This window comes from Garra rufa, chromosome 5 (assembly GCF_049309525.1).
Source record: "Garra rufa chromosome 5, GarRuf1.0, whole genome shotgun sequence".
Taxonomy (NCBI): Eukaryota; Metazoa; Chordata; class Actinopteri; order Cypriniformes; family Cyprinidae; genus Garra; species Garra rufa.
This window is the reverse complement of record NC_133365.1, coordinates 21698754-21710149: the sequence shown is the minus strand read 5'-3', so window position 1 is coordinate 21710149 and position 11396 is coordinate 21698754.

The window sequence follows — 11396 nt, the reverse complement described above, 5'->3', positions numbered from 1 at the left end:
AAGGTGATTTTCTCAGTATTTTGATTTTTTTGCACCCTTAGATTCCAGATTTTCAAATAGATGTATCTCGGCCAAATATTGTCCTATCATAACAAACTATACATCAATAGAAAGCTTATTTATTGAGCTTCCATATGATGTATATATCTCAGTTTTGTAAAATTTAACCTTATGACTGGTTTTGTGGTCCAGGGTCACATTTGTGTCCGATATGACAACAGACACAGCGCATCTAAATGAGATTTAATAATAAAGTGAAATAAGAAATTACTTTTTACTACTACTTTTCACACTGTGTATTTGACTTGATTGTATGTTTAGGACAAAAAGTGTAAATTATTGTGAACGTAGTCGCTCGATTGAGTCTGCCATCATTGAGTCCGTCCTCTGCACTTCAATTACTGTACCATCTGGTTCAGCTCAGCTACCAACTCTAATCTCAGAAGACTACGTCGGGTAGTCTGGACAGCTGAACGAATCATTGGTACATCCCTCCCTACCCTTCAGGATCTGTACTTATCCAGAGTACGCAAAAGGGCTGGCAAAATCATTTTGGACCCCTCACATCCAGCACACTCACTTTTTGAACTTTTACCATCTGGTCGGCGCTACAGAGCACTGAGCACCAAAACGACACAGAAACAGTTTCTTTCCTCAGGCAATCCATCTCATGAACACTTGATCATGGAACATACAACACTATTACACACTCTTTACTCATTACTCAGTTATTTTATTTAATGCACATACTTACTTACATTCAAATATTGCACCTAATATACCTGTACATAGTAAATTGAATATTTTTGTATATTGTGTCTGCTATTTTTGCACATTGTCTGTCTTGTATACTTGTATATTGTTCTTTTTATAATCTGTGTTGTCATGTCACTGTCATTCTGTAGCACTGTGGAGCTTCTGTCACTAAAACAAATTCCTAGTATGTGTAAACATACCTGGCAATAAAGCTCATTCTGATTCTGATTCTGATGAAGGCTTTAAGACCTTGAAGAATCCTCTGATGGCTGGTCACTCTACTTCACAGTGAACGGTACAGTCCATGTTTAGATTTCGGCAAATGCAAAAAAAATGTGATTATTAAGCATAAGCCCAACATCCAGCAAGCCAAGAAAACATAAAATATACCTGAGGGAAGACATCTTTCACGTCTTGTGTATTTCTCAACCTGGATCTCATTATTGAAGCACAAATTCAAGCACCAAAAGCATTAGATTTCTTTATTTAAAATACACATTTTTATTCATTCAAGCTATATGGCTGCAATAACATTTTAGTTTAATTTAGTTTAGTTTATTACATCACTTGTGCAGCCAGTCACAATGGTACCATTTACTCGGGACGATGGTTTGTGTGCCATTTTTGTATGACAAATCATTTTTAGAGTAATTGTACATAAATATGATTATTTTTGAGAACCTTTTTACATGTATATACTTTACTGCAGGCGTTGCAATGACGAACGCTATGTAGTACAATAGTTTAGCGTTAATTTTCATAATTCACTAAACACCGCGCATATTCTAAAACACCTTCAACTATAAAACATTCTTGCTCTTAAGCCAAATACACACTGAAACAAATAATTTACGGCATCTGGATGTACTGTAAGTCACTATTCTCTGCATTAGCACTGTTTTGAACTTGCTGTTCGAATGCTTTCTTGTTTACTAAATCCTTGGACGTAGGAGTTGATCGGTTCAAAATGATGTAATCGCAAAAAAAAAAAAAAAATGCTTCTTTTCATTTTAAGGCATTATTTTCGTTATGATGTACTGATTCAATAATTAATTATTATTCTACTACTCTTATTGTGCCGAAAAAGCACCCTTGCTGTGAAAAGCACCTGCGTGAATGACAGAGGTACGCTAAAGGCTATGTGCATACCGACCCACTTCAAGCACTGCTGAGATCTAATAAAACTGTAGTTAGTTTTTTTTTCTGATGACTGTTGTTACAGCTAACAGAACAACATATCCTGGGCATATTGTATACTTGTTGTGAACATTCTGGCAGTTTTGTTGATCTTCCTCTGGTAGTTGTGGCTGCTGTGACCATAGATTGAAACAGGTAGCGCGGACACAAAAATGGCGGCGATAAAGCACAGTGACGTCACATGGTCCCTATGGATAGTTTTAAATGGAGAAAAATGCAACGTTCATTATGGCCGCGAAGCCCGGCCTTCTCACGGTGCGTTCACACTGGCACGTAGCGAGCGGGGCGAAGCGAGTGTTTTCAATTCATTCATGTGGAAGTTGAGCGTAAACGGTCGCGTGGTGCATTTTGGGATTGGAAGCGGCGCGGAGAAAGCGTTGAGAGCGGCTGAGAGCGTGGATTTGACGCTGTAGTGTGAACGCACCGTTAGTGAAAGAGCTAATCGTTGATTAGTAAAGTCAGCGCGTCACAGCAGGTGCCGTTATGCTGCGTTCACACCGCCCAAACCGTCATGCGTCAGTTGCGGCAAGATTACATGTAAAGTCAATGGTTGAGTCCGTCAGAGGTCCGTCAGAGGCTCTGCGTTGCGTTGTGTCCGTTGGATCCGTCAACTTTTCAAGCGTTACCTGCGTTTCAAGCGTCAACGCAGCCAACGCAAGCAACGCAGAAGTTCAGCTAGTTGAACTTTTGACGGACTTAACGCACTTGACGCAGTGCGTCAACCAATCAGAGCGTCTCACTGTAGCGACGTCACCACACGTATTTTGAATGAAGCGGGAGCAGAAAAAACAACAACATACAATTCTCTGCGATTGAAGACGGCTACAAACTTATTCTAGCCGTCTGCAATCGCAGAGAATTGTATGATCCGTCCTCGTTGTTGTATAAAGACAGGAATGTAAAGGAACTTGCTTGGATGAATCGCTGAAGAGATCGGGTTGTCAAATCTTTTCTCAACGTAATTATTTCCCATTTCGTTAGCTAGCGAAACATGTTCATGAGAGGATTCCAAAATGTTCAGTCCCAATAGTTTGCCATGGTTTATTCAGGGGAAGTGTGCAGAAAACTAGATGCGTTGGGAGCGTTGCCTGACGTGTGCGGTGTGAACGCACCAAAAAGCAAGCGTTGCCAGCTTCAACGTACATGCGTCAAACTAGATGCGTTAGGTGCGTTGCCTGACGCAGACAAAGTGTGCGGTGTGAACGCACCATTAGAAGTCCCAGTTGCTATAGAAACAATCGGCGCTCTAAGACGTGCGCTCAGTACTGCGCATGCTCATTTAGCCGGAAAAATAAGCATTTTTTAACGCTATTGGAGCACAAGGAACCATATTTATGAGCCAGTCCTTGTTGGTTTTCTTTGGAGATTTAAAATATGACATTTAATCGTAAGCTTGGTGAACAGTTTTGGAGAATTTGATGTTTCCCCATTCAAAGAGACAGGAGCTGCACTTGCCTGCCCGAGTAGCGTTTCAAAGATGGCCGCCGAGTGACATGACTTGCCTTACGGTGCGTTCACACTACAGCGCCAAATCCGCGCTCAGTGCCGCTGGCAATGCTACAACGCCACTGCTTTGGGGTGTGTCAAATTTAGAGCAGAACACGCCTCTGAAAAAAACAATGTTTACACCCTGTTTGCGCTTCATTTGTCTTTTTTAATGGCGGTTCACAAAATAAACTGTAGCATATAATGAAAACATGCAAAGTACATTTACTTTTCAATACTATGTGATTTCAGCTCAGTAATCCACCAGTTTCAGAAACACGCGTCATAATCTTGCCTTGCCTACTCTTCACAGCGATTGGTTGTCGCCGGCGTTTTGCGCTCGAAATTTGCATAAAGTTGAGGAATGCCCAACCTTTTGACGCTCTCAGCCGCTCTCAACGCTTTCTCCGCAACGCTTCCAATCCCAAAATGCACCACGCGACCGTTTACGCTCAACTTCCACATGAATGAATTGAAAACGCTCGCTTCGCCCCGCTCGCTACGTGCCAGTGTGAACGCACCGTTAAGGGGCCGTTCACATGTAGCATCTTTTGCGCGCTCAAGTTCCTTATTTCAAATGTAGATGCGCGGCTTACGCGCGCATAATGGAAGCGACGCGGTCGCGAAACGGCAGACGCTTCCGGAGCGCAAGCGTCCGAGCGCTTTGTTGATAAGGAAGAAAGTGGCGCGCCTAGCGTTTTTTCCACGTGTTTTTAGGCGGCATGTGAACGGCCCCTTAAAGGGACTTTGACACTTAGCATGATGAACAAATGAAGGTTTACAAATGATTTACCTTACAAATCTGATGAAATGGCACACGTTGCATTCCCAGATGAATGTTATAATAAACCAAAACTCACAATAACATGCAGAGATGGAGTTTGAGACGCTCCACACGTAAATAATAACAGCTCCTGTGGAACAGCATACTGAACGGAGCTGCTGTGAGACGCATGTACTACGTTAAATAATTGACGCACATATATTAACCCTGCTTCCCATATATTTATTTATCTAAATCGAAACATTTGTAAATTCATAATTATGCTTAGTTGCGATTTTTAAACGGGTTTCATATATAATGCAGTCTGCCTTGGATAACAGCCTTTCATGGATTCTCGTCCGTGAACTCCGCCACTTCCGATATTTTGCCGATTACTCGACACTGGCAAAATGAAATCGAAGATTTTTAAAAATCTAATAGTCGATTAGAAACGACGAATAGCGACAGGCCTATTAATTACTTACCCTCATGTCGTTCAAAACCTGTAAGACCTTTGTTCATCTTCAGAACACAAATTAAGATTTTTTTTATGAAATCCGAAAGCTTTGTGACCCTGCATAGACAACAACGCAACTGACACGTTCAAGGCCCAGAAAGGTAGTAAGGACATCATTAAAATAGTCCTTTCCCTTTTCTGGGCTTAAACATGGTAGTTGTGTTGCTGTCTGTGCAGGGTCAGAAAGCTCTTGGATTTCAACAAAATATCTTAATTTGTGTTCTAAAGATGAACAAAGGTCTTATGGGTTTGGAACGACATGAGGGTGAGTAATTATGACAGAATTTGTATTTTTGGATGAACTATCCCTGAAAGACTTCAATCTGACTTGCAAAAAATGGCTAAATGTCCAGTTACTGCTACTTTTGTTTCATGTCAAAGACTTTAAGTAGAGATCAAGAACCTTGTCATATACCTGATCAAAACATTCTTTGAAAGTGCAGTTTTATTTCATCCAGATGTACAAAGCTGCAGGTACAGCCGTTGGTGTTGATATTATCAGTCTCTCACCACAGAAGAAACCAACAAAAAACAGGTGTGAATCTTTGGAAACACACTTCACTTCACATTCTCACAAACATTTACAATGTATGACACTAAAAAAGAATATTTTTCATGTCTATCATTATACAAATGCATTCTTTGTCCAAATAATATTCTGAAATGATGATAGAACTGCGACACTGGGGTGACGGAGCAGATTGTATACGCTATTTTTTAAATGTTGAATTGCAAGTGAGTTATTTTATCCCATGAATGAAACCCGATGCCAAAATAAGTGTATCAGCGTGTTCAGCAGCACAGGTCTTTGTGTTCTCAATTTAGCCCTGCCATACCGTATTTTGGCACAGCTCCCCTGAGACCAACACAAACCATGGAAAGATTCCATGGCGGGTGTGAAATCACATGACTGAAACTTGATAATCCTTTTCACTGGCTGGCTGAACTCACACAGCTAGACAACATCAACATGCTTCCTACCCTCCTCATCACCATGCTTTTTACAAGTAAGTTGCAGAGTTTATAGGGAAGCTAGCACAATTACTAACATTCGTAGCAATTACAAAGCTCAAGGCACTTCATTAAATCATAGAATTTCAAACACTGTATTTCTGCAATAACTGGGCTGTTCTTGTTTGCTTTGAAATATATACTACACTGTGTTTTTGATGTTGTAAATAAAGAAAATACTATTTTAGTCTTTCTGCTTTCTAAATTTCACATTAATTCAATGTGTTACTTAGCATTTATTTGTAATTAATTGTGAAATGTAGCAATTTCTAAATATGTTTTTGAATGAAGTCTCATAAGGTTGTGTATATTTGATTAAAATAGAGTAAAAACAGTACTATTTTGAAATATGATTACAATTTCAAACCATTTTTTTTTTCTATTTTAATATGTTTTCAAATTCGAGCAGACATTAGGCCTACTCCGAAATCATTCTAATATGCTCTAATATGATTAATGCTCAAGAAACATTTTGTATGTTCAAAACAGAGTAATATTTTTGTGGAAACTGTGATACTGACCTCAAACTAACTTAAACTAACTTTTCTGAATTTTGTTCTCATCTCTGAAGTGGGATCAGATGCTGTCCCTTTTGCCATCTTATCTCCATTTCATTTGAAGACTGATTTCAGCGGCTTGACCATCCTGATGTGTGTAGTCCATGACATTCATCAAGGAGAGCTGGAGGTCGCCTGGATTTCTAGTGGCACCAGAAGAATTAATCCAGCAATCTCTAACTTACTCCAAGGACACAGTGGCATTCAGAATACAATGTCTGTTATATCTGTGCCCTCAAGTGAATGGATGGCCTACACATGCTTTGTGAGTCACAAAGGGTCTGATCAACTCGTGCACAGACATTATGCTGGATTTCCAATGGAAACAACCGGTAAACTCTGTAATTATTGCATCATTATATACAGCTTGAGTCAAAAGTTTACAGACACCTTGGAGAATCTGCTAAATGTTAATTATTTGACCAAAATAGGGGTCATACAAATGTTATTTTTTATTAAGTACTGACCTGAATAAAATATATCACATAAAAGACATTTACATACAGTCCACAAGAAAGAATAATAGTTCAATTTATAAAAAATGACCCTATTCAAAAGTTTACATACACTTGATTCTTAATACTGTTTTGTTATCTGAATGATCCACAGCTCTGTGTTTTTTTGTTTGTTTGTTTGGTGATAGTTGTTCATGAGTCCCTTGTTTGTCCTTGACAGTTAAACTGCCCACTGTTCTTCAGAAAAATCCTTCAGGTCCCACAGATTATGTGGTTTTTCAGCATTTTTGTGTATTTGAACCCTTTCCAACAATGCCTAAATGATTTTGAGATTCATCTTTTCACACTGAGGACAACTGAGGGACAGCAACTATTACAGAAGGTTCGAACACTCACTGATGCTCCAGAAGGCAAAATTATGCATTAAGAGCCAGGGGAAAACTTTTTGAATTTGAAGATCAGGGTAAATTCAACTTGTTTTGTTTCTTAGGTTACTTTTGTAGCTTTTGAAGGGCAGTACTAAATGAAAGAAATATGATATTTAGGCAAAATAAGAAAAATGTATCCATCTTCATTCTGTTCAAAAGTTTACACCCTGGCTCTTAATGCATTGTGGTCTTTCCTTCTGAAGCATCTGTGAGCATTTGAACCTTCTGCAATAGTTGCATACGAGTCTCTCAGTTGTCCTCAGTGTGAAAAGATGGATCTCAAAATCATACAATCATTGTTGGAAAGACACAAATACAGAGGATTTTTCTGAAGAACAGCAGGCAGTTTAACTGTTCAGGACATACAGGGGACTCATGAACAACTATCACAAAAAAGGTAACAACACAGTATTAAGAAACAAGTGTATGTAAACTTTTGAACAGTGTCATTTTTATAAATTCAACTATTATTTTCTCTTTTATGTGAAATATCTTATTCAGGTCAGTACTAAATAAAAAATAACAGCATTTTTGTATGATCCCTCTTATTTTGTCAAAATAATTAACATTTTGCAGATTCTGTAAAATTTTGACCTCAACTGTATGTTATCATTCATTAACTACATTAGTTCACATAAACTAACAATGAAAAATACTACAAATAAGCATTTGTTAATTTGAACATTTACTAATATCCTCTTCATTAGCTGCTGTAGGAAAATAACGAGAAGAATAACAACGTGCAGTAAAAAGTTAAAGTAAAATAAAGTTACAGTAAAATAATTTGGCAAGACGCACCAATTTGCAATATCAAGCAGCAAAACGAGCTGTTTTGTACAGCTAAAAATGGCTGGATGTGGATGAGACTGGAAACCATACCCATAAAATGTACAAATATCCACTCCCATTCTTAAGGAAAAATAAGGTAGATTGAAAAGCTTATTGTTGGTTAATGTCAGGTAATGTATTAACTAAAGAAACCTTATTGTTAAGTGTTACTGTACTAATATGATGTTCATTTCAGAAATGGCTGATGATGAAGAAATGCTTGATACGTGTTTAGACCATCAAAGCAATTTTTTCGAAGGTACAGTACATTTGTTCAATCTAAAAATTAAATTCTGTTTGTTTTGTACTCATTTTTCTCTACTGTTGCAGACGTCCGAGCAAACAATGATCTATTATTGATTCAAGCTCTCAGAATCCTCCTCCTCAAAATCACCATTTTCGACGTCTTGATGACAGTGCAAGCTGTCATAAAGTGGTAAGTGCTCATATTACTGCCTATGCAGTGCCAGCAGTGAAATAATTTATACTAATTTTTCCACAATTAAACTGAAACCTGTCATATTTCTTGTCTGCGAAATTGCAGAGTTTCAAAAACAACTGTCACGGATGTCAGAGTTAATTGGACGTGCTGCTGGAGGAATTCCAGCTGATGTAAATGAGAAGCTGGAATGTTGATGAGCGTCTCGATGAGCGGCAGACCAACATCACGCCACGAGACGCAGGTGCTTCGATATATGGGCAGATGAGTGTGATAGCTGCTCAAAACCACATTATGCACACAATGCAACAAATGCACTGCACTACACGCTGCTTTTGTAGGTCATTGTTAAAAACAAAAGCTTTAAATGCATTGTCAAGTCAGCTTCCACTAATGTGACACCATCGAGCTGTCTGACAGTGTTGAACCTTTGATGAAACTCTCTCATTCTGAATAACACTCTGTTAAAGACTGAGACACTGTTTCATTTTATTTTGTGGGATTTTTTTTCTTTAAAGGTGATATCAGTGCTTCATTAGGATTTTATGCATTTATTTTTGGAGCATGAATGTTGAAATTTTTTTAATTACACTATCGTTCAAAAGTCTTTTTTGCTCACCAAGGCTGCATTTATTTGATCAAAATATAGATAAACAGTAATATTCTAAAACATTATTAATGTTTAAAATATCTGTTCCATTTGAATTTCTTTTTAAAAATATAATTTATTTCTGTGATGACAAAGCAGAATTTTCAGCAGCCATTACTCCAGTCTTCAGTGTTATTCTAAAATCATTCAAACATTATTGTAGCATGCTGATTTGCTGCAATTCTTATTATTTATTAATCTTGAAAACATTGCGCTGAATATTGTAGAAACAGCACTGCATTTTTCACATTTTTTGATGAATAGAAAGTTCAAAAGAACCGCCTTTATTCGACAGAAATATTTTGTAATGTCATAAGTGTCTTTACTGTCACTTTTGATCAATTTAATGTCCTTGCTTAATAAAAGAAAACATTAATGATCTCAAAAATGTTGAATGGTAGACGTATATTACAGAAAAATGCTATAACAAAAAAAAAAAACAGAAAAATGTTATTAAGAAGCACTTGACTTTGGAGAACTACGGAGAAGTTGATTGTTTGCATGTTACAACTCTGCTATAGTGTTGTTAGTGCTGCTTGTACTGTGTTACATTGCTTTGGATATACAGTTGAGGTCAAAAGTTTACATACAATAATGTTAATTATTTTACCAAAATAAGAGGGATCATACAAAATGCATGTTATTTTTTTTAGTACTGACCTGAATAAGATATTTAATGTAAAATACATTTACATATAGTCCACAAGAAAAAATAATAGCTGAATTTATAAAAATGACCCCATTCAAAAGTTTACATACACCTGATTCTTAATACTGTGTTGTGTTACCTGAATGATCCACAGCTTTTTTTTTTTTGGTTTAGTGATAGTTGTTCATGAGTCTTTTGTTTGTTTTGAACAGTTAAACTGTCCAATGTTTTTTTTTTTTTTTTTAATCCGTCAGGTCCCACAAATTCTTTGGTTTTTCAGCATGTTTGTGTATTTGTGTATTTGAACCCTTTCCACCAATGACTGTATGATTTTGAGATCCATCTTTTCACACTGAGGCACTCATATGCAACTATTACAGAAGGTTCAAATGCTCACTGGAAAAACAATGCATTAAGAGCCAGGGGTGAAAACTTTTGAACAGAATGAAGATGTGTTGTGAAGATTTTTTAAATTTTGCCAAAATATATATATATTTTTTATTACTGCCCTTCAGAAGCTAAAGAAGATACTTACATGTTTCCCAGAATACAAAATAAGTTGAATTCACCCTGATCTACAAATTCAAAAATATGATAATTTTCATTCTATTCAAAGGTTTACACAACAACAAAAACAACTGTGTTACATTCGGGTAACAACACAGTATTAAGAATCAAGTGTATGTAAACTTTTGAACAGGGTCATTTTTATAAATACAACTATTTTCTCTTGCGGACTATATTTAAGCGGCTTTTATGTGAAATATCTTACTCAGGTCAGTACTAAAAAAAACAAAAAAAAACATGCATTTTGTATGATCCCTCTTATTTTGCTAAAATAATTAACATTTTGCACATTCTGCAAGGTGTATGTAAACTTTTGACTTCAACTGTAAGTGTATTTACAGTCACGTTTAATCAATTTAACGTGTCTTGCTGAATAAAAGTATTAATGTATGTATTAAAAAATCTTAATGTACCCACAATTTTGAACGGTAGTGTATTTTACAGAAAATTTGAAAAATGTTCTTAAGGAGCACTTGACTTTGGAGAACTAAGGAGAACTTGATTGTGTGCATGTTTACAACTCTGTATGTTAGTGCTACTTGTACTGTGTTACACTGCTTTGGATATAAGCATATGTGACCCTGGACCACAAAACCAGTCATAAGGTAAAATTTTACAAAACTGAGATATATACATCATATGAAAGCTCAATAAATAAGCTTTCTATTGATATATGGTTTGTTAGGATAAGACAATATTTGGCCGAGATACATCTATTGGAAAATCTGGAATCTAAGGGTGCAAAAAAAATCAAAATACTGAGAAAATCACCTTTAAAGTTGTCCAAATTAAGTTCTTAACAATGCATATTACTAATCAAAAATTACATTTTGATATATTTATAGTAGGAATTTTACAAAAAATCTTCATGGAACATGATCTTTACTTAATTTCCTAATGATTTTTGACATAAAAGAAAAATCAATAATTTTGACCCATACAATGTATTTTTGGCTATTGCTACAAATATACCCCAGCGACTTAAGACTGGTTTTGTGGTCCAGGGTCACATATGGTAAATTAAAAAAATGTAAATGGCAATTAATTATTACACCACAAACTAAATGTGTAAGAAAATCCATAAAAACCAGTGCA